The 22,312-nt window shown below is 43.0% G+C and overlaps 1 long non-coding RNA gene across 1 annotated transcript in view; it reads left to right on the forward strand.

Annotated features, from left to right (window-relative positions):
* Positions 1–22,312, forward strand: part of LOC311583655 — a 55,412-nt gene that overhangs the window by 23,934 nt on the left and 9,166 nt on the right. The window contains exons 2-3 of the long non-coding RNA XR_014774625.1: positions 4,916–4,969; positions 18,500–18,615. This is a non-coding gene — a long non-coding RNA (uncharacterized lncRNA). The remainder of the gene's footprint in view (positions 1–4,915; positions 4,970–18,499; positions 18,616–22,312) is intronic.

Here is a 22,312-nt window from a genome sequence, read left to right on the forward strand (position 1 = left end):
CTTTGGTCCTTTGAGCTTGCTCATTTTTTTCTCTAACTCTCCTTTCCACACCATGAGGTTGCTCACTTACCATATGGCTGCTTAGCCATCACAATGTTCCTAAACAGTCTTCTCCGTCCTCCTCCTGGCTTCCTGCCCCAGTCTTTTCTTTTATTCGCTAATAAAATCATCCATGAGCTTCCACTGCGGTCTGTTTTTAAATTCTTTTGTTAATGAGACTAAGAACCCTAAGAGGGATCCTGCTTTTCTCAAAATCAATATCACCACTGAGATTCCTTCTATTTATGACCTGGATCCACATTCATGCTGAGGCTTTTCACCAGCGTCTTAGAATTGGCCTGGCAACTTTTAAAAGATGGGGTTTCCCTGTCCTCAGTGCTGATCAGTACTAAATTAGAGTTTCTGAAGGTGGGGCCTTGGGTTGATATTTTAAAATGTTCTCAGTGAGTCTAGTACACGGCCAGGGTTAAAACCATTGTTTGAGCAGGACTTGTGGAAGCACCAGCTTGCCTGCTATGCACAAATCATCACCAAACCTGCTTTTTCTTAAGCATACAGAAAGCTTATGGGTGATTATTACAGTGTGGATCAGGCAATCTTAGTATTCAAAACTTGGTTTTATTTTTGTCCTTCCTCTGGTGAGTCAATCCCCTGAACTCAGAAAGTGATGTATCAGAAAGAATTATTCATAATTTTTAAAAGGACCACATCAATGCTCAGGACTCAGGGGTACTGCTCCACAGAGAAATGGTTGTGGTATTTGTTGAGGAGCCGGGTAAGAATTTCAACAGAGTGGAAAGGCAGTTGAGTATTAACAGAATCAAAGCAAGTCCACAGTGGAATTCAATTGTTAAAACAATGCTCTATCAGTCAGCCTTTGGAGGATAAAAGGACTCTTGGCAGCTAGATTCAATTTCTCAAGGAATAGCTTACAGCCAGGGGTGTCCAGGCAGTGCCATGGAATTGCTCTGTGGAGCCTCTGTTGCTGGCTTTGGAGAGCCAGATTGGGCAGCTGCCGACTCAAGGCTTATTCTTGGCTGTGCAGTTAGCATCTTGCCCATTCCAACCATCCCAAAATGATATTGCTTCCAGGTGCTCTGTTCAAGTGGACATCTCACCAGTGAGCATCATATGAGACTACATCCATCTTGGGGAGTTGCTAGAAGTCAGTGCTGTGATTTTAAAGGGCAGGAAACAGATGGCTGTGAAAGGATTCACAGAAGTCAAGATGGATATGTAAAAGATTTACAGTGGTTTTAAGAATGATGGACACCCAACCCCCTCCTTTCTTTTTTTCTTTCTTTCTTTCTTTCTTTCTTTTGTAGAGCTACTCTGTGTGCAGTCAACATAATCAAGACTTATAGGGAGGGACCTGGCGTCCATCATCTGTGAGTCCATGTGACCTTAAGACTGATGTTATCTTTCTGAAAACATTTACAAAGAGCTCATCTTTAATCATGGAGCAGAAGAGAAGCTTTATCAACTGCGAAAGGCATTCTTGGTATCTTGTGAGGGCAGAACTATAAACAAGCACCTAAAGAAGAGAAGATGCACTCATTCTGTACCCCCAAACCCAAATCTAGAAGAGCTCCTGTAACCCCACATACTTCCATTTACATGTGTTTATGTGTAAGGTGCAGCTGAAGCGCAAAGTTGTTTTCACAAATTAATGATGTTTTCAAAGTGCTTAAAGTGAAAAAAAAATTTATAGTTATGGGGGCAAAACTGGTACAAGAATGCTGGGAAAATAAGAGAAAACAAACACAATAGATTTCGTGGGAAAGCTAGTATTTTTTTTCCCTACCAGGAACAGAAAAAAGAGATTTCTCAAATCCTGCCATAGAACAGGAGGGGTCTTGTTTAGGCCCAAGGACCAGCTCCCTCAGTCCCATCAAGTCTCCTGCAGGTGTTGATTCTGTGAGAGAGATTCATCCTGACCCTCCAGAAGAAGTGTCTGTCAGGACACTGGCTAAGTTTGTGAAGCCAAATGAAACCTGTGTGGAGTGGAACACACAAAGCCACACCCCCAGCAGAGACCCTGCTTAATGACCAGGCTCTGCCCTCCCACAGCTCCAGCACTTGGCACCCACCCTATCCTTACCCTCCTATCCAAGGCGGCTCTTTGGTTTTTGGCAAAGGAGCAGAAAGTCTGAAACACAGACTTCAAAGACAAAGGGAATTCTAATTTGACCTTATGATTTCATTAAACTGGTACCCAACATGAAAGGTCACCCATCGGTAAAGAGCAAACAGGATACTCATTGGTTGGAAGCCTTCCAGGAAGGAGAAGGAAGGAGTGGCTTCAGAGAAAAGCACAGTGTCATCAAATGTGTGTGGGCTGCTGTGGATTCCCGCTAGTCCACGCTGTTTGCACACAGGACGGGGCAGTTTTCCATTGCAAGCATTTGGTCAGCATTGGTCCAGCCTGAGGGATCACTTCCTGTGTTATCAAGCAGCTGTGATATCTAGCCGCATGAAGACAATATTCTCTCCTTCCCTCCCCCTCTCCCTCCCTCCCCCCTCCTTTCTCATTGTTTTGTTAGTGTATGTGTATGGGGGGAGTGTGATGTACTCACACTCTTGTGTGTGTACCTGTGCATGTTTGTATACATATACACACGAATGAGGAGACTAGAGGTCTACCTTGGGCATCTTCTTGAAGCTCTCGCCACCTTATTTTTTGAGACAGGATCTATTACTGATCCGGCAGCTTATCTATTAGAACAGGCTGGCTGGCCAAGGAGCTCCAAGGGCTGGCTTGCGTCCCAAGTCACCTCCTCCATCTCTGCTGAGCTTCTAGGACTGAGCCATCTTCCTAGGCTCCTTTTGCCTTTGTTTTTCTTTCCTTCCTTTTCCTCGCTTCCTCTCATGTTTTTCTCTTCTTTTTCCCTCCTTTCCCCTCATTTTTTTTTACAGAAACTGTATATTCATAGAGAAATGGAGTAGAAAAAACAGCATTTTTTTTCATGCACCCTGCTCAATGCACAATCACAGCCTCCCATTGTGCTCCATGAATGCCAACCCACATTGACACACCATCCACAAGGTACAGATTTCACTTAAGGCTCTTTCTTTCTTCCTTCCTTCCTTCTTTCCTTTCTTCCTTTCTTTTAAAGAGTTATTATATTTTTTATGTGTATGTGTGTGTACCTATATGAATGTATGTGCACATGTGTGGATGCCAGTGGAGGCCAGAAGAGGGCATCCAATCCCTTGGAGAAGGAGACCAGGCTTTTGTGGGTCACTCAGTGTGGGTACTGGGGACCACATTTTGGTCCTCTTGCACGTGCAGTAAGCATTCTTAACAACAGAGCCATCCCTCCAGCCTCTCAGCTTCTGTCTTGGCTGTGCATCCCATGCAGTTGGAAGGATGTTTGCTGATGTGTACTCGCCATTATAATATTGTGCAGAATATTTTCAATGCTAAAAATCCTCTGCTTTCCATCTAGTCAATCACTGCTTCCACCGAGGCCACCTTCCACCATCATTTTGCTGCACTATACATCGACCTTTCCCAGAACATCATGTTATTGGGGTTATGGGACATGGGTACATGTATGTACTCTCTGCCAGCTTGGCTCATTTTACTTAGGAATATGTGTTGAAGTATCCTCTGTCTTTTTGTTTTGTTTGGTTTGGTTTTGGTTTTGGTTTGGTAGCCTATTGCTTTTTAGTAATGAATAAGATTCTGTTGTTCAGCTGGAGAAATCACTCAGTGGTTCAGAGTACTGCTGTTCTTCCACAGGATCTGAGTTCAATTCCCAGCACCCACATGACCAGCTGTAATTCCAGTTCCAGGGGTTCCAACACCCTCACAAACAACCAATGCACATAAAAATAAAAAAAAATTTTTTAAAATATTTTATTGTTTGGTTTTTACCCCAGAGTGGACATTATTACCATTTTGGCAGTTATAAGAGTAGCTGTGATAAGGTCAATATATTAGGGTCTGTATAAATATAGCTTACAATTTTATATATCTAAAGGAGTACAGCTGTTTGGTTGTGTGACCAGAACATGTTTAGTGCTATAAACAACTGCTGAGTTGTCTTTCAAAGTGCTGAAGGAACCAGGGGTTCTGGACTTTCCTAATGCGGCGACCCTCATGTTGTAGTAACCCCTAATCATAAATTAATTTTTCTTGCTATTTCATAACTGAAATTTTGCTACTGTTATGAATTGTAATGTAAATACCTGTACTTTCACAGGCGATCCCTGTTAAATGGTTATTCAACCCCCAGGTTGAAAACCCTGCCTTAAACCATCTCGCATCAACAAGCACAAGCTGCCAGTCGGCTGTCCACATCTCTGTCGGCATCTGGCGTTTTGGTGCTCATTCTCACCTGTGTTGGTGCCTCACTGTTTTGATCTCCATTTTGCTCATATTGTAGGCTATGGAACATCTGTTCACATGGTCATCTGTCATCTGTATACCTTCTTCAGTAAGGTATTGGTTAAAGTCTTTGACATCTTTTTTGAAATTGAGTTGTTTTCTTATCAGTGGATTTTAAGCAGTCTTTGTATATTTTGAAAAAGTCTTTAGGTCTTTGGTGGTCAATGGTCTTGATGGCATTGTACAGAATGTAGTTTGGTGTGAGATCTGATATACTGCCATTATTGCATTTTCTTAACCGTGAACATAGCTGTCTCTTCATTTATTTAATTCTTCTGATTTCATTCATTAAAATGTTATGGGTTTCATCATATAGATATTGAAATATATATATATATATGTATATATATATATATACATATTACATTAATGTCTAAGTAGTTTGGGAGTGTTAATGTAATTGTGCTATGTTTTTCATTTAAAATTCGGCTTGTTTTCTGCTCACCTTGTTTCTTTATAGGACAGTGATTGATTTTTGCATATTGATCTGCATCCTAAAATCTTACTACAATTTCTTGTTAGTTTCAGGTCTTTTGTTGCTAATTCTTTCAGACTGCCCATGTCATCTACGAACAGGTAAAGTTTTGTCTTTTCCCAGTCCTCATCCATTTTATCTCTTATTCTTGTCTTATTACATTAACAGTACCATACTTAACAAAGGGCACCCACGCCTTCTGCCTGATCTTATTGGGAAAGCTATTTGCTATTTTCCTCAATGAGTATGGTGTTTGTAACTGAAGGGTTTTTGTAAGTTTTTTTTTTTTTTTTGTCAAAATAAATCTTTCCTTTCTTGAGTTGCTTTTTGTCAAGTGTTTGGTCACAACAATGAGAGAAGAAACCAGCACAGAAGTTGTGTTAGCTTCCCACTAATTAGTAAGATGTTTTAGACAATTAACTTATAAAGAAAAAAGTTTAATTTAGTTAGTGGTATTGGAGGTTCTCAGATTGGAGGTTCTCAAAGCCTTGCTTTGAACTTTTGATAAGGCCGCACAACATAGGCCAGGAAGTAGAGCAAGGACAGGACAGACTATAGTCTCTAGTCCTCTTCCAGCATGGTAGAAATGGCCTCCCATAAGGGCAAGGACCTCTCATAAGGCCAAGGACCTCCCATAAGGCCAAAGACTTACCATAAGGCCAAGGACCTCCCATAAGGCCAAAGACTTACCATAAGGCCAAGGACCTCCCATAAGGTCAAGGACCTCTCATAAGGCCAAGGACCTCCCATAAGGCCCTGCTTTCTAAAGATGTAAAGCATCTCCCAATAATGCCATACTGGCCTTTAACCTGTGGATCTCCGAGAGACACTCATCTAAACCATAACAGAAGGAAGTCAATTGTCAATTACATTTCTTTAGTAGGAGCTGGGAAAATGGCTTAGTGAACAAAATGCTTGCCCAGAAAGCCTGAAACCTTATTTGGGATCCCCAGCACTCATGTTAAAACCAGGCATGGTGCCATGTCTCTGTTGATGCCAGTGCTGATGGGACCTGGAGGCATGTGGATCCCAGGGCTTTGGTGGCCAGTCTGTCCGGCTGAAATGGGAGTTCAAGGAAGCACCCTGTCTCAAAAATGAGGTGGAGAGTCCAGGAAAACAACTGACATCGACCTTTAGCCTCACCTGAACATACACAAACATATGCACATACAACATGCAGAGAGATGTTAAAAGCAAAGCATACATCTTTAAGGTGGTATGTACCTTCTTATGAGAGGTTTGGTAGATTTTTGTGTTTCAAGGAACTGATTCGTTTCATCTAGGTCATGAAAGGGCCCAGCACAGCAGTCTTTTCATCTTTTTTTTTTTTAAACCCATGTTACCTAGTATCATATTCTGTCATTTCTGACCCCGCCTTCTAGCTTGGAACTTATTAGTTATAGTGATTTCTTTCAAAGAGCTTCTGGTGTTCACGATCTTTCTTCACTGATCTCCTGGTTTCAATTTTAGTAATTTCTACCCTAGCTTTTATTACCCTCTCTGAAGCCAGTTCCTAGTTCAATCCCACTGCTCCCTAAACAGAAGCTCTGGCATTTCGCTTCTTTTAACATCTTGACGGGGTTTTGATTTTGGTGACTATTCCACAGGAGCCGCGCTGCGCTCTTTATCGATGTCAGTTCCGTTGTTGCTTCACATCTGCCTGCTCTGTAGTTGAGGGAGGGAAGGGGGCTGCCACAGAGGCCCAGGGCAGTGGCTGAAGTGTAAAACACGTGACCCAAACGAACAGCTCAAAGAACATGCTGTTCCTACTCAAATGTCTGAGGAGTAAATGAACGGGAACTAGAACGTCTTGATCTTAACACCCAGCACTGTGAATTTTCAAGGCACCGGGGATACATTACCTGACCTTCGAAACACACCTATGAGTTACCTGGTATGGAGGAAGCTAATGTTCAGGCATGTTAGTGAGTTTGCTCATAGCTTTAAGCATGTATTCAATTTAGCTGAGTGGTGGTAAGCTTTAGTGGACACTGCGCAGTGGTCAACGGGAGCCCTGGACGCTCGCTCACAGGACACTGTCAGTCAACCCCTAAACATAGCCCTTTGCCCCGACTGCTTCAGTGCGTGGGCCCAGCCTGACCGCCAGTCCATCCTGCTCCTTCAGCAGGTCAGCTTTATCTGTACGCAAGTGCCCCACTTGTGTACAGGCACCGTAAAGTCGCACCACGCAGCAGATCTCACGTGGGAGGTTTATCAAGGGAGGGGTTGTACAAAGGCTGCCTCTGGGTGAGGGGGGAGGGAAGAGAATGGGAGGGAGGGAAGGAAGGACAGGCCTTTTATAAGGGGATGTAGGGAGGGAGGATACGTGACTTGTGGCTACAGTGGGAGATGTGTTGCATCTTGGAAGCTGGTGATGACGTATCCTGCTGTCGCTGGGTCCCCCGGGGCCTGATTGCTAACATTCTCTTCGAGCTGTTGTCAGCCAGGGATTGAGAGGGACTGCTGTAGAAATAGCTCTGGCTCCCTTAGCCTCCATGTGGAGTGAGTGGGAAGCGAGTGCCCTGTACTGGCCTCAAGCCTCCCTGCCATGATGAATATCGCTTACTTGCAGTGGCCACTTGCTTGACGCCGAACCCTTTCTTGCCCCTGTCCTTCCCTTTCTCACTTTCCTAGCTTCCTGGATTTCGCAGCACCATTGAGCTAACAAACCACGAGCACTTGACCATTGTCTCAGGATTGGCTCCTGGAGTCCTTTTTTTTTTTAAATTTAATTTTATTAATTTACTCATATTACATCTCAATAGTTATCCCCTCCCTTGTATCCTCCCATTCCTCCCTCCCTCCCATTTTCCCCTTACTCTCTTCCCCTATGACAGTGACTGAGGGGGACTTCCTCCCCCTGTATATGCTCATAGGGTATCAGGTCTCTTTTTGGTAGCCTGCTATCCTTCCTCTGAGTGCCACCAGATCTCCTAGAATTGAGACAGTTGTTAAGATTGTGCCTTGTGACTAGTAAACAGAGGTTTAGGCTAAAGTCAGGTAAACCGGCCCTAGCATGCCACACTGCTCTGCACCTTTTCCACTGTGAGCTGGCATGTCTCCAACCCTTGTGTTTGTGTTGGTCTTGAAATTTTCTTTGGCCAATAGAAACAGATGAAAGAGACGCTGGGCCAACCTGCCTTAGTGTGTACCCCTTTGCTAACTCAGTCCCCTTCACTGTCTTGGATATCCGACATCAGAAAAGAGAAGTCTGTCAGTTGGAGGGGGGAAGACATAGGGCCCCCTGCTGTCCCCAAAGGCTGGCACTATTAGAGACTAACCACCCTTAGCTAATTCCCATGTTTGGCCAAAGATACAAGTAGTGCAGCCCCGTCTTAGCCAGGCTTTCAAGAAGGCAGCAAATGACTAAGGACCTACATGGTAGGACCAGGACAGGTGGAGAAGAGAGAGAGATTAATGAAGCAGTCAGGATGGAAATCAGCCTTAACCAGGCTCTCATGTGCAAGATTAGGAGTCCTGGGAACTTAAAATGCTAAAGAGGGGGCCATGCAACCCCAGGGTTCTCATGCGTCTCGGGAAGAGCAGGTACTGTGGTTGTGGAGGGAAGTGGGTTTTAAATTCGCTTGGTAGCTCACGGATGTGCATGCTGTCTACCTACTGGATGGCAGCGTATGTGGCATTTGACATTTGTGTTAATTAAACTTTTAAAATAAAACTTTGGGGTAAGAGTGCTTATCTCATATTTCAGACATTCCCAGGAGTGCTTAGAAAGGGGCTCAGAGTAGGAAAAAAAATGTAATTTGGCAGCATTCCATGAAGCTAATTACCATGAAGTTAGGAAAAATTTACACTAAAGGGCTTACAACAGATTTTAATCAATTCAGAAGTCAACTTACCAGGTTTTGCCAGAGTATCATATATATATTCCCTCACCTTTCTGGAAGAAGCAGCAGAGAGATTCAATTACTTTGCATTTTCCAGATGTTGCCCACTTCTTCCATTCTTACTTCTTTTTGAACCACTGGAAGTAGAGATGCTAACATCATGTGAGAGGTCATCCTAGTGTCTCCTTGGTTGGCTCTGGAATCAACTAACAGACCCTGGCTGGTCTGTGAGGGGATTCCAGGCAGGCCTGAGCTGGGAAGACTCTCTCCAACAGTGGGCAGCCCCTCTGTGACACGCATGTGAGGGGTTGTGAGGGAAAAGCAGTACAGCTCGCTTGCCTGCCTTGGCTTCTTGCTGAGTAAGTCCATCCCGCTTGTTCTTGCTGCTCCTTGGCACCATTGGAACCCAGCTTCCTCAGGCTTTCCTCTGTGACTGAAGACAAGTAGCTCTGCAGCATCCCTCCAGGCCCTCAGTGTGGGAATGGCACTGCCGAGGCTGCCAGCCTCACGGAATGAGTGCTCATCAGATTCCTAGCCTCTCCAGCATACAGACAGCTTTGTTGGAGTCCCCGGTCCATACCACACAGAAATCAATCTAATACCCGCCCCTTTGTAACATGTGTATAAATTCTATCAGTTCTGTTCCCTAGAGAACCCTGCCTAGTACCATGACATAGCACACTGTGTTTGTTCTTCAGAGTAAAGTCACAAACATGCATATCCCACTGACTTTCTCCATTAAGAACAAGTTCTCCACTAGATCTTCTGACACAGAGGAAGAAATGACACTGTGACAGCACTTGGGTATCATATGCTTGAGACTAACTGGCCTATATATACACATACACACACACACACACACACACACACACAGACATACACACACATACACACACACACACACACACACACACACACACACACACATGCACAACCTTCTGACTCCTGCACACACCCTGTTGCCTAGCCCAGTACCCAGCCTGACAGGCAATAAATGTTGAGATGTACTGCTACTCAGGGTTCTGAGAATAATAGGTGGTTAAAATGTTCAGCTTTAAAGAAGATGCATCCCCTCTAAGTCTCTGAAGAAGGAACAGAAAAAAAAAACCATAAGAGCCAGAAGACAGGGAGAAGGGGTGCAAAATGCTATTTTCAGAGCATGACACAGCCATCACAAATATGATCTAAGGTCAGCTGCAGTTGCCTACACAGCTGCCTGCACAAGATGGGACCATGGATGGGGGTCCTATCCATCCCTGTGGAACTGTTGGTTACTGATAGATACTGGGAAGGGATACTGGTTTTCTGGGTTGTGTACGCAACAGTGAGCCAACAGGATAGCTCAAAACTCAAGGTCACACTGAGAGTACTGGTTAAAATCAGTTGGTCACAAAACAAAAAGACATGAGTGTGAAAAGGGGACTTGTGAGGAAAAGTGGGATAACAGGGTAAGAGAGAGATAAGGGAGGGTGGGAGTTGAAGGGAATAAAAATGCATTATGTACAGATATGAATTTATCCAAGAATAACTTAATCAATAAAAAATAAGTTAAAAAATAAAATGAATCTGTAAATACCATTTCATACCCAAGAATAACAAAGACAATAAAAATTAAAAATAAGAATGAAAAATAGCTTTCTCAAGGAAAAAATTTGAAGTCCTGCAGTGGTTAACATCGAATATCAGCTTGACAGGATCTAGATTCCTCTTGATAAGCCTCTGGATATGCCTATAACAGTTTTTTCTACATTAGATTAGAGACTGGATACACCTATGGGGGAGTATATAGATCATTACAATTAAGATGTGAAGACATATCTTGAATATGGATGCTACCGACCCATAGGCTGGGGTCTCAGATGCATCAAGAGGAGAAAGTTATATGTGGACAAACATTCCTTGCTCCATTCTTCCTGACTGGACACAATGTGGCCAGCTGCCTCAAGCTCCCGATGGCATGACTTCCCCACCATTATGGAATGAACCTTAGAACTGTGACGCAAATAAACCTTTCCTCCTCTGAGTTTTCAGCTTGTCATTTATGAGAACCTGAAAAGCATCACAGAACATATTCCTCAATATATAAATTAGAGCAACCTGCACAGAGAGTGTGTCCATGTATGTGGCCAGGGAACCAGGGCAAATGTCCTACGTCTCCTAATTTAAACATTTCTGGATATTGCCCATACTCTTTTCTGAAGTCTATTGGGCATCCTGCCTCTATGTGATGACCCCAACATGGCTTGTGGGGTGAGAGATGAGACAGTGCCCTTTCTCTGAGAGGATTGGGCCAAGGGGATTTTGAATAACAGATGGTGGACTATTGAGAAAGACAATACTGGCCATAAAAATAATGAAGCAACTGATCACACCTTTTTCTTATTCTCTGTCTTTTGCCATCATTCTTGATTCCATAAACATCTTTTCTCAATGACTTTTCCACTAAGTTAGTCCTCAGGTATCCGTGAAAGGCTTAAAATATGTTGGGTTGGCAGTCACACTGGGTGAAGTTTTCGGGGAGCCCCACCTCAGTGTCAAACCTGTGACTGAAGTTCTGGTCATCATCCATTCATTTAAACACACAAGAACAAACAAAAAACAAACAAACCATGGGTCTAAGTGATTTTTGTGTTATTTGGTAAATGCCAGAATACAGTCTCTATATTGAAGGAGTTAGTAGCATATTTAGGCAAAGCGGAAAAATAGATAGTTAAGGCTGATTAATATGTATGAAGTGATTAAAAATAGGTCTGGAACAAGGCTATTGGCCAGATGTGGAGACTTGCCTATCAAAAGCATATGGCTTAATTTAAACCGTGTTCTCAAGGGCTTTAAAAACGATAGGAAGTTCCTGACTTGAAACTCAAGCAATGGATTGAAACATATGAGCAGAACTGTGGAATTACAAACCAGACTTGGGTGAGTAAAGAACAGAATTCCTGGTTATTAGTAAATGTGACTCCATGTCTGGGGCCATCAGCCCTCAGCGAGAGTGTCAGAGTTAGGAAAGACTCTAACAGTATTAGTGTCTAAGCATTTATCCTGTACTTGCATCCTCTTCGTGACATCCTCTCCCAAGATGCTCTCTCCTGGAGCCCATGGGACTGTTTTGTTTGGCTTGTTTAGAAGTGTTGGAGGGGTTTGCTTGTTTGCTTATTATCTGCTAACATTTAGAAGCTGGAAGTGTCCTTGTGGATTCTTGGAAGGCCAGCTTCCATTGGACATGGGTTAAGAACACTGATGTTGTGCTCTTGTAGGCAACAACAGCCTGGGGCGTGGTGGCCACTCCCCCATTAAACAAAACATATGCAGCTTACCACAGTTTCCAACCACACTGCTTCTCACTAATTTATGGTGCTTTTAGCCCTTCTGCCTTCTGGCCCCATCCCCTCCTCATTAGCCTCAGTGATTGGACACCAAAAGAATATATTTCTCATCAATATGAGTAGCCACGGTCTTTTAAAAAAGAAAAGGGAAAAAAAAAAAAAAAGGACAAAGCATCCCAGCCTGTTTAATCTTCCTGCTGTGGTCCATGCTTCCTTCATTTTCCCATGTATTCAGACTTGATTTCATTTGAGTCGACTGGGCCATCACAGGGTCCACTGTTTTCTAAAAGTTCTACTAGGTTGAAACAGGAACAAGGGGGAGGATCTGGTTTCCGTGCTGAAGACGTACTGGTTCTCTTCGGCATAGAAAGAAGGTAAGCTTACACAGATTAATATAACAAAGGCAGTTGGCAGTTCAGGACAAATCTCACCCAGCTGTGATAACATCCCTCTGGCAGAGGGGTTGGCCTTACTTGCCATTGGTTAGCTGGTTACGTTTCTATTGAGAGGAGCACTGAGGACTTTCCCACATTCTGTGCTGTTGACACGGCATAAGAAGCAAAATAAGTAACTGTCCATTTGAGAACTGAGGTGGCGATCTTCGTCAGAATTTTAAGGCCCCAAAAGTGGCTTTCCTAAAGCTCTGGTGCTTTTTCTGGACTCAGTCTTGTATATTGTGTTTAGCTAAAGTCACGGGAAAGCTAACATTGACTTTACATTTATATTCAAAATATATTGACATTGTCGCTGCTTTGGGGTGGTCTGAAGGCCTCCTCAAACTGAGACAGGCCCCACCCAGCTGTCATGAGAGAGATTGCCTTACTTCTAAATGGTCAGATTTCTACTTACTCATAATAATAATAATACTAGAGCGTCTTTCAAAAGAATTTTTCAGAAAATTCAAATTTTGGGAAATGTATGTATTTTAGACACATTCACACACACACACGTGTGCAAAGATAGCAAGAGAAACAAGCAGGAATTATAACGGGCTTACTGGCTTCGTTTGCCCAGTCTGCTTTCTTATAGAACCCAGGACCACCAGCCCAGGGATGACACCACTCACAGTGGGCGCGGCCCTCTCACATCAATCACCAATTAAGAAAATGTCCTACAGAATTGTCTATAGCCAATCTTATGGAGGCATTTTCTTAATTAAAGATTCCTCCTCTCAAATGACATTAGTTTGTGTCAAGTTGACATAAAACTGTTTAGCATAACCAGTTAGAAATGGGAAGTTTTAGACTTCTACCAAGACCACTGCTGTTTATTTGATTTTAAGCCAGTATGAAGGTCCATAGGTTTGGAGGAGGCCAACGATGTTTGTTAACATCTTGCCACACAGATTTTTATATAAAATATTATAGGAAAAAGATAGAGTAAATGTACACAAAATCTTTAAAAAGGTGATTCTTGTCTTCTGTAAGTTCCAAAGCCTTTAGTCCTCAATCAAAGTAGCACTGCAATGTGATGGAAATACTTCAGTTTGCCTTAGATGCACAAGGTCATTTGTGAAGCTATACAAGGTTGGTCAATAAATGTAGCCAGGGGTGGAGCTTTATGTCCACTGTGATGTGATTATTCAGACAACTCCAAGGACAATGAGAGTAAAGAGAGACCACAGGATGGTGGGTCATGAAAGAGAAGCTTGGAGAATTTATCTAACCACTGCATGGACAGGCTTCTGTGGGAGGCAGAGAGGAAGGAGACCAACGTAAAAAAGACCAAGGTACCAAGAAGAGACTTGATACCCTATGAGTATATACAGGGGGAAGAGGTCCCCCTCAGTCACAGTCATAGGGGAAGGAGTAAGGGGAAAATGGGAGGGAGGAAGGAATGGGAGGATACAAGGGATGGGATAACAATTGAGATGTAATATGAATAAAGTAATAAACTATAAAAAAAGAATGCCCACTGAGAACTGTCACTGCCATAAGGATTTTCGTAATGGATGGTCTAAAAATAAAAGAATACATACACACACACTACACACACACACACACACACACACACACACACACACATACACACACACACATACACACACACACACATACACACACACACACATACACACACACACACACACACACATACACACACACACATACACACACACACACACACACACACACACACACACACACACAAGACCAAGGTGAAGGACTTCATGTGGAACTATCCAGACACAGCCTCCACGGCTGAAGTGTCTTCCACAGCCTCATCCCCATCTCAAGTGCAGAGGCCTTTCACTGTAGAAAGAGAATTTCCTTGGGAGAATCTGTTTGTAAACAGAATTCAGACAAATGGATCCTGCTGGAGAAACAACTGGATGAATTCTTTACATTTTAACCTTCAGAGACTCTTTTGCAGCACAAAGAGTATAGTTGTTCTGTAAGTTTGGACTTTCTTACAGTGAGATTTCTTAAAGAAAAACCAACATTTCCCCTCCCCATTTATCCAGCTAAGTTACCTGACGGCTAAGTTCATGTCTTGGCTGAGATATTTCTACTCTGTTTGTGAGACATAGCAGAGGGGGCTGCTTGTTATTCTTTTGGCATCATAGCTATTTTGTAAAAAAGCTGCTCGTGAATCTTTAAGATTTCTTGTGGCGCATGCCTCCAGATCAGAGGACAAACATTTAAAAGAGTCCCCTCCCCAATCATCAAGCTGCAAAGAGAAGCAATCTGAGGTATCAGTGTGAAAGAAAGCCAAAGGGGGTTTTCTTCACCTTCACAGAGAACAGGGGTGCGGGAAGGGGTTCACAAGGTAATGCTCTGTTGTGATGCTCACGTTCTCCCTTCCTGGAGGCATACTCCTCCAAGGGTGTCCTCTGGGGTCTCCCCCTACAAAACCACATTTTTCGCTGTTAGCCACTACAATTGACTCAGGAAAAATGGCCTGAACTGTTGTCTTTCTTGGCACAAAAATCTATCTTGCTGCTAAGCCAGATCCAGCCTCCAGGACTGGACCCTGGAAGATGGCTGTAGGAAATTGGAGGCTGGAAAGAGGAAACAGCTCATCATCAGAAACCTTGGCCTCTTAAGAGATTCAGCATTAAGGAGAAGCCCCAATTTGCTTCCCATCAAGAGTGTGCTGTGAACAAGCCAGTCTGGGTGCCACCCCACCCACCCCACGTAAGGCTGAGGGATGCTCTTTGGTAGTTAACTGTATTCACTTCTTTGGTCCAGCTAGCCATTCATTCTCAAAAAGTAAGTGGAAAAATACCAAGTTCCTTTATTTAGCTGTGTTTATTTCTCTCACTCAACATCCTCATTTCTGCAATGCCAGCATTACTCATCATGAGTTCTGTTGGAAGAACACATAAAAATAACAGGCAAAAAGCCTAGGGAGGCTCTGGCCCACAGACAATACATCATCCGCTAGTGTGAAGCTGACTGTCAGTGCCCGTGAGCATTCTGAAGCATGATAGGAAGTTCATTGTCAACTACAAAAGCACCAGTTCCAAGCCATCTGATGATAAGTCCATGTCTAACTAGTCCATCCTTACTAAACCCACTAATGCCTTCCAGCTTTAAGCCCAAGCTTCTGCATTGATTGCATCACACACTGTCACATCCTGATTTTTTTTTTTGCCATCAAATATACCTTTAGATATATGTGTTGAGATCTTTTAACTTTTGTATTGTTATTTCTTCATGAGAATGCAATATAATATACTAACTAGTTTTCTATTTATTATTATATGGCTTACTTCAATATTTTGCAAGTTTAAAATGTATTAGGATAATGGCTCTTAACCAGTGTGGTGTGACCCCTTCGGGGGCTCAAATGACCCTTTCACAGGGTCACCTAAGACCATGAGAAAACACGCTGTGATTTTTAACAGTAGAAAAATTACAGTCATGAAGTAGTAATGAAAATAATTTTATGGTTGGGGTTACCACAATATGAGCGTCACAGCACTAGAAAGGCTGAGAACCACTGTGTTAGAATGAATGACACAGAAAAATGACATAACCATGCCATGCATTATTTGGCATATATGAAAGTATATCTGTGATCAATTTTTAAAACTTTATTCACTCTTCATGAGTTTTATATTATGCACCCCAATCCCTCCACCCATCCACACTCCATCCTTCCAGCCTGCTGACAGAACAAATCATAGATAGATAGATAATTTTGAAAAAGTCTCACCACGGAAGCTGTGGTGTATCGTGGTGTGCCACACAGTATACCCTTTTGCTCAAACAGCTTTACTTACAAATGTTCATTGCAATTAGTCATTGACCTGGTTCAAGGCCTCTGGATTCTGCTACACTAATCAATAATTAGTGGAATTACCACTATTCCTCACCCGAATTCCTCTAGGATACCCTATTGTTGCCCTGTGCCATGGATATCCTGAAGCTTTGGATCTGTAGGACTGGCCCCTCACACATTCCAGCAGTTCATAGATGGGGTAGATGTTGGGGTGAAGTGCACCAATTTAAAACCCTGGAGCTGTGCCTGAGTGAAAACTGAGTTGGCCATCCCACTAGCTCTCCTATGCCCACATCATCAAGGCTAGCTCTCCAGCTTTGTCCAGGTGAGGAGCAGGGCCAGCTCTCCTGCCTGAAGCACCTGGTAAAAAACAAGACTAGCTCTCCTGAGCTCATACCATTGGGGCCAGATCTCCCGCATCCATGTCACCAGGACCCTGATGGGCAAGGTTCTTTGGGTGTCTTGTTTTCTGCCTTGCCTGTACTGCACAGCAACAGGTGAGACCTCACAGGTCCTATGATCAAATTTTTTGTAGCGACATTGCCTGAAATCCAGGGTAGATTTACTTAGATGTTGGCAGATTGCTTTCCAGAGAGACAAAGGACATAAAAGTGTGTATTTCCCATAATGTCACTGACAGAGATTTGTAAGCCATTTGGTGAAGTCAGTAAAATGAGTCTTTCCCTGGGTTTCCCAAGTCATAGCTGGTAGTTAAAGGCCTCTCCAATCACAGAACTTAAAAATTCAGAACACTACACTGCTAGTATGAACACAGATACTCTCTTCAGGTCTACACTTTATATTAGTGCCATTTTCTTGGCTATTTAAGCACAGGCATGAAGCCTGGAGTGAAGTTATTTAAGGATCAGGATTCTACCTTGAATGTGAAGAACTTGGAGGTATCTAGACATCAGTTGAATTTTAAAATGTAATTTCTACTTTGTTTTGTCTTCTTTATTTTTTTTTCCTTCATTTTTTCTTCCTTCCTTTCTTCCATCCTCTCGTTTTTGGTGATGGGGTCTTATGTATCCCAGGCTGATCGGAATTCGCTATGCAGTACAAGATGCGTTTTAACCCCGATCCTTCACCCTCTTCCACATTCATTCTAGAATTACAGGTGTGCAGCGCCATGCCCAGTTTATGGAGTTCTTGGGATGGAATGCAGGGCTCTGTGCATGCCAGGCAAGTACTTAATCAATTGAGCTGCTTCTGTATTATATTTTCTTATCATAAATTTTGATTGTTTTCTGCAGACAGTTTGTGTTAGTTTCTTTTCTCCTGACAAAAGAAACACAAGGAAGGGTTTATTCTGGCTAATAGTTCGTTTCCATCATGGCAGGAACAGCATAGTGACAGCTGAGCACTAGTGGTATTGATTTTTATTCAAGAAGCAGAGGGAGAGAGGGTGGAAGTGTGGTGCACACCTTAATCTTAACACCAGGGAGGCTAAGGCAGGTTAGATCTCTGTGAGTTTGAGGCCAGGCTGGTCTACAGAGCAAGTTCTGGGCTACCCAGGGCTACATAATAGAGAGACCTTGTTAAAAAGAACAAAGAAGGAAGGAGGGGGAGGAGGGGGGAGGAGAAGGTGGAGGAGGGGGAGGAGGAGGAGGCGGAGGAGGCGAAGGAGAAGGAGGAGGAGGTGGAGGAGGTGGAGGAGGAGAAGGAGGAAGAGGAGGGGGAGGAGGAGGAGGGAAATGTTCTTCTTAGCTTGCTTTGTCCTTTGTATTCAGTCCTTTAGACTGGATACCCCAGCACCCGAAGTAGTGCCACCTATATTTAGGGTAATCAATAAACCCAGTGTAGCAGCTCCCCATCAGACACGCCTAGGGGGTTTGTTCTCATGGTTATTCTAAATCAAGCTGATAGTCAAGATTAACTATCACACCCAGTAGGAGTTGGTTGAAATGGTTTTGTCAAGAGAGTGGATTCAGGAGAAAGGGATGTTGCTGCTGCTAGGCTGGGGCTTGAGGGGCCAACGAAGTGACTGGAATGGAGCTCCCCGTGCCCCTCCTGAGGGCGGTGTGGCACCAGTATGAGGAGGTGGTTGTAGCCTAGAGGTGGAGACAGCTGGTAGCTTGTAGAGAAACCAGAGAGCTGAGGACAAGAGGAGAAGCTGCAGACGGTGCCAAGATTTTCAGCTTGATCTATTGAAGTAGCAAGTTGAAGGAGTGGCCGAGAGGTTAGAGAAACATTTTATTTTAAACACACATATTTATTCACTCTTTTTTTCTAGATGGAAAGAAAGCGGTGTAAAGGAGATGAAAAATGTAAGAGAGGGGACGGAGTGTGATCAAGGACACAGGCGCTGCATCTTTGGAGTGATTGGTCCCTCATGTAAAGGCAGAAGTGGTGAAATGGGCAAGGCTGGGTCTGTCTGAGGATGCTGGGGAGAGATTGGAGGGATTTTTGCATGCAGGAACTTCAGTGTCTCGGTGAGGGGAGAGAATACCTCATCTTTGAGGGCAGTAGGTATGGGTTGCTGGACTTTGACCAGCTGTGGTTAAGAGCAGGCACGGAAGTCAGCCATGCTTGTGTGATACTAGGAAAAAGCTCCGGGAAGGGCTCACCAGCGTGAATGAGAGGTCTGTTTCTTGCACATCTGTAGTTTATTAAGAAGACGTTGACTTCCTAGAGGGTCCTCGTTTGATTTACATCGGCCTCCGCTGCAGGTTTACACAGTGGTATCAGTCAGCGCCGGGAAGTCCACATTCCCACCCTGTGTGACAGCGGTTCCTGAGATGGACAGCCTTCCCACCCCTCATCCTGGTCCAGAGAGATGCTGGAGAAGTTAGGCTCACAGAGCCCCATTGTGGCATGTCAAAACCCACAGAAAATGTTCCTCCTGTGCATTATTTATGACTTTCCTGCATTTATATAGTATCCAGCTTCCTGAAAGTAATTTGTTTTGGATTGTGTAGTGCTGGGCAGCACATCAAAGGTATGCTAAGCAGTGGTAATAAAACATTGAGGTTTACGGTCACTGAGGTATTAAATATCACTCATAAATTACAGGGTGAGTATTTTAAATGAGCTATAGCTCTGAGAACAGTAGGCGCCCCATCTCTACACATATTAATTGCTACTGCCCGACTTATTAATTATCAATACTTTCAAAGGCTTTGTTGATGTCATTTTTTTTTAAAAGGAGGCACTCAGTGCCCTTTCTATGCTTTCCCTCTTTCCCTTCCTTCCTCCTCCCTCCCCTCACCTCTCTCGCTATCTACCTCCCTGTCCCTCCCCTCTCTCTCTTCTCTTCTCTTCTCTTCTCTTCTCTTCTCTTCTCTTCTCTCCTCTCCTCTCTTCTCCTCTCCCCTCCCCTCCCCTCCCCTCCTCTTCTCTCCTCTCCTCTCCTCTCTCTCTCTCTCTCTCTCTCTCTCTCTCTCTCTCTCTCTCTCGTTCGTCCCCCCTCTCTCACTCTCTCTCTCTGTCATGTGCACAAGCTGGTATTAGACACAATGAAAATGTGATTGATGCTAAAGAATACTATTGAATCAGATAGCCTTTTGATAATTAAAAAATTATAATAACATGATTCCCCCTTTTTCTTTCACCCTGCCAACCTCTCCCATACATGCCCCATTTCCTCCATGCTCCCTTTTGAATTATTGAATTATTTGTTTTACACACACACACACACACACACACACACACACACACACACTCCTCTCCAGTGACCTCTGCACTTGCCCCCCCACTCTGCTACAGGTGGCTCTCAGGGGTAGCTGTTGCATGGAGGCCCCTTGGTATTGTTTTTAGATTTCTTTCGATAGGATGAAAGTAAGAATCCCAGGAAAGAGTATGAGCAAGGAAACATCATTTCTTCAAGCCATGGGTTAGAATCAGTCTGCCTGATCTGACAGTGAAATGTATTTACACATTTATTTAATTTAAATTAATTTCTATTTTAATCTAGAGACTGGAACTCTGTCCAGTTATTACTAGTTTTCAAGTAAGTTTTAAGCAAATTCCCTATGGGGTTTGGTTTGCAACTGTAAACTTGATGACATACAAATGCAGATAAAATATTCTCAATGAAAACTTAGCATCCAAATGGGAAGGTACTCTGTGTAAAAGACAGCATAAAGATGAACCTTATACTAATGCTTTAATTTTACTTGAGCTGTTAAATAGTTTGAATATGTTTCATTAAAGGAAATCTGCTTTTAAAATTCATTTTACCTATTCACCTTTTGATGCAGTTATAGAAAACATGAAATGACCCATGTGGCTCTCAGTGTTCCCATTATGAAGTTGGTGATGGCCCAAGTTCTTCTGAGAGGGCTATGAAGACCCGAGAGCCCATTTCTACTGAATTCTGTAGAAATCCTGATTGTACCAATGGCTTGGCAACTATGAGACCAGTTTCAAAACAGAACTGAGGTACTAAGTGAATGAACAGAATCTGCCAAGGCTGGAAATTTAGGCTGCACTTGCTGGTTAATGATTTAAATACTTCTCTCTCTTTTTAGATCTGTCTGTCTATCTATCTATCTATCTATCTATCTATCTATCTATCTATCTATTTTCTGTGTATGAGTGCTCTATCTGTGTGTATTCCTCCATGCCAGAAGAGGGCATCAGATCCCAGTATAGATGGTTGTGAGCCACCATGTGGCTTCTGGGAATTGAACTCAGGACCTCTTGAAGAGCAGACAGTGCTCTTAATCACTGAGCCATCTCTCTAGCCCTTAGATACTCCTCTAATAAAATCTTTTTTCCTCTTGGAATGTTTTGTGCATTGGATAAGCATAGTTTTCGGTGTGCCTCCACAGCTTTGCTTTGTCCTGGACAATATTTGTTATGAGAGTTCTCTGTAGTTATCGAGAATGGTACTTGTGGCCAGAGAACTGATTCGCTATTCTCTGCTGTAAAGTGCTCTGGTCTGTGGACCCACAGCTTATTTATTCACCTCCATCTGATGGACATTTATGATATATCTACTATATGGATAACTTCTCCTCACTACAGAAAACTGGTCCTGAGATGTTTCTATATGAATGTTTTCTTGTGCGTGCACAGACAAGCTTTCTCCATTTTGTAGACAAATGCACTGACTGTTTTACTAGCTTAGCCTCACTAGACAGTAATAAATGATTTTCCAGGAGGAAAATCAGTGTGTCCTCTCACCAAAATTGTTGCTTTTCTGTCTTCTCTGCATACGACATTCTCTAAGGCAGAATGGCAAGCTAGCAGATGAAATGGCATTATCTTTCTGCTTAATTTGCATTACCTAAGTCTGGCATCTTTTCATATTTATTGATCAAGCAGGGTTCTTTCATGGCATGGCTGTTCATAACCATTGCTTTTCTCTTGGGTGATTTTTGCCTTTTCTTCTGAAGCACATTTCTCTCCACTGTGTGATGGATGGTGCCTAGGTGACAGTTCTGAGCTGGTCGTGGCTCTTTCTTGACATTTGTTTTTTTTTTTTGTCTAAATGTTTATCATCTGAGATCAAAGAAGAACTTTTTTTTTTTGTTTTTCCAACTCCCCATGAACTTTGGTTTTCCTGATGAATGGGGAGGAAGAGTCAGGCGAGACGTGGAAGCCCTGAGCCCTGAGCACCAGGGAGGAGGGAACAGAGCAATTGCTGCTTTATTTCCCTGGGCCAGGACCATTCTTACACCATTTCTTATGTTAAGGATAAAAACTGCTCTGTGCAAGAGGCAATATGAAAATGACTGCAGTTAGCCTGTTGTTAGCAACATGATGATACACTTATCTATGAACAATTAAATAATGTAAAGATTTCAAGATATTAACACTGTAATGAAAACTGCTTAACGCCTGCAAAAACAAAACAAAACAAAACATTGAATTTATAGCTAAATATTAGCTTGAATCTCTAGACCTGTGATTTTTTTTTTAAAAAGCTGATAATAATACACAATGGTGTCTTGGTAATTCTAGCTTGTGTCCTCATAGACACTCATGAGCCGGCGTGCAGTGCTTTTCTGTGGCCCTGAACAGCTTTTGTTTCTTAGGACAGTGGGTACCATAAGTACAGATATGGTCATTAAATCTTAATAATGGTACTTAGTATTTATAA

Source organism: Acomys minous (assembly GCF_964271855.1).
Source record: "Acomys minous genome assembly, chromosome: 14".
NCBI classification, from domain to species: Eukaryota; Metazoa; Chordata; class Mammalia; order Rodentia; family Muridae; genus Acomys; species Acomys minous.